This window comes from Nothobranchius furzeri, unplaced genomic scaffold (assembly GCF_043380555.1).
Source record: "Nothobranchius furzeri strain GRZ-AD unplaced genomic scaffold, NfurGRZ-RIMD1 Scf270, whole genome shotgun sequence".
Taxonomy (NCBI): Eukaryota; Metazoa; Chordata; class Actinopteri; order Cyprinodontiformes; family Nothobranchiidae; genus Nothobranchius; species Nothobranchius furzeri.
In genome coordinates this window covers 1-2,500 of record NW_027223285.1, presented here as the reverse complement: position 1 = coordinate 2,500, position 2,500 = coordinate 1, and positions in this window count along the sequence as shown.

Sequence of the window (2,500 nt, the reverse complement as noted above, 5' to 3'; positions counted from 1 at the left end):
TTCTCGCCCCGGGCCGTGGGTCTGAGTATGGCCCAAGTGGGACACTTGTGTCGGACTAGGGAGGCTCTGCCGTGCCCCCTTGAGGTCTAAAGGATGACCAGTAGTTGTGGTTCTCGCCCCGGGACTTGGGTCATAGTATAGCCCAAGTGGGACACTTGTGTCGGACTAGGGAGGCTCTGCCGTGCCCCCTTGAGGTCTAAAGGATGACCATGAGGTCAAAAGGATGACCAGTAGTTGTGGTTCTCGCCCCGGGACTTGGGTCAGAGTATGGCCCAAGTGGTGCACTTGTGTCGGTCTAGGGAGGCTGTGCCGGTCCCCCTGGAGGTCTAAAGGATGACCAGTAGTTGTGGTTCTCGCCCCGGGACTTGGGTCAGAGTATAGCCCAAGTGGAGCACTTGTGTCGGACTAGGGAGGCTGTGCCGGGCCCCCTGGAGGTCTAAAGGATGACCAGTAGTTGTGGTTCTCACCCCGGGTCGTGGGTCCGAGTCTGGCCCGAGTAGAGCACTTTGGTCGGCTACCGGGGGGTGTGCCGTGCCCCCTGGAGGTCTAAAGGATGACCAGTAGTTGTGGTTCTCGCCCCGGGACTTGGGTCAGAGTATAGCCCAAGTGGAGCACTTGTGTCGGCCTAGGGAGGCTGTGCCGGGCCCCCTGGAGATCTAAAGGATGACCATGAGGTCAAAAGGATGACCAGTAGTTGTGGTTCTCGCCCCGGGACTTGGGTCAGAGTATAGCCCAAGTGGAGCACTTGTGTCGGCCTAGGGAGGCTGTGCCGGGCCCCCTGGAGGTCTAAAGGATGACCAGTAGTTGTGGTTCTCGCACCGGGACTTGGGTCAGAGTACAGCCCAAGTGGAGCACTTGTGTCGGTCTAGGGAGGCTGTGCCGGGCCCCCTGGAGGTCTAAAGGATGACCATGAGGTCAAAAGGATGACCAGTAGTTGTGGTTCTCGCCCCGGGACTTGGGTCAGAGTATAGCCCAAGTGGAGCACTTGTGTCGGACTAGGGAGGCTGTGCCGTGCCCCCTGGAGGTCTAAAGGATGACCAGTAGTTGTGGTTCTCGCCCCGGGACTTGGGTCAGAGTATAGCCCAAGTGGAGCACTTGTGTCGGCCTAGGGAGGCTGTGCCGGGCCCCCTGGAGGTCTAAAGGATGACCATGAGGTCAAAAGGATGACCAGTAGTTGTGGTTCTCGCCCCGGGACTTGGGTCAGAGTATAGCCCAAGTGGAGCACTTGTGTCGGACTAGGGAGGCTGTGCCGTGCCCCCTGGAGGTCTAAAGGATGACCAGTAGTTGTGGTTCTCGCCCCGGGACTTGGGTCAGAGTATAGCCCAAGTGGAGCACTTGTGTCGGACTAGGGAGGCTGTGCCGTGCCCCCTGGAGGTCTAAAGGATGACCAGTAGTTGTGGTTCTCGCCCCGGGACTTGGGTCATAGTATAGCCCAAGTGGAGCACTTGGGTCGGACTAGGGAGGCTGTGTCGTGCCCCCTGGAGGTCTAAAGGATGACCAGTAGTTGTGGTTCTCGCCCCGGGACTTGGGTCAGAGAATAGCCCAAGTGGGACACTTGTGTCGGACTAGGGAGGCTCTGCCGTGCCCCCTGGAGGTCTAAAGGATGACCAGTAGTTGTGGTTCTCGCCCCGGGACTTGGGTCAGAGTATAGCCCAAGTGGAGCACTTGTGTCGGACTAGGGAGGCTGTGCCGTGCCCCCTGGAGGTCTAAAGGATGACCATTAGTTGTGGTTCTCGCCCCGGGACTTGGGTCAGAGTACAGCCCAAGTGGAGCACTTGCGTCGGACTAGGGAGGCTGTGCCGGGCCCCCTGGAGGTCTAAAGGATGACCAGTAGTTGTGGTTCTCGCCCCGGGCCGTGGGTCTGAGTATGGCCCAAGTGGGACACTTGTGTCGGACTAGGGAGGCTCTGCCGTGCCCCCTTGAGGTCTAAAGGATGACCAGTAGTTGTGGTTCTCGCCCCGGGACTTGGGTCATAGTATAGCCCAAGTGGGACACTTGTGTCGGACTAGGGAGGCTCTGCCGTGCCCCCTTGAGGTCTAAAGGATGACCATGAGGTCAAAAGGATGACCAGTAGTTGTGGTTCTCGCCCCGGGACTTGGGTCAGAGTATGGCCCAAGTGGTGCACTTGTGTCGGTCTAGGGAGGCTGTGCCGGTCCCCCTGGAGGTCTAAAGGATGACCAGTAGTTGTGGTTCTCGCCCCGGGACTTGGGTCAGAGTATAGCCCAAGTGGAGCACTTGTGTCGGACTAGGGAGGCTGTGCCGGGCCCCCTGGAGGTCTAAAGGATGACCAGTAGTTGTGGTTCTCACCCCGGGTCGTGGGTCCGAGTCTGGCCCGAGTAGAGCACTTTGGTCGGCTACCGGGGGGTGTGCCGTGCCCCCTGGAGGTCTAAAGGATGACCAGTAGTTGTGGTTCTCGCCCCGGGACTTGGGTCAGAGTATAGCCCAAGTGGAGCACTTGTGTCGGCCTAGGGAGGCTGTGCCGGGCCCCCTGGAGATCTAA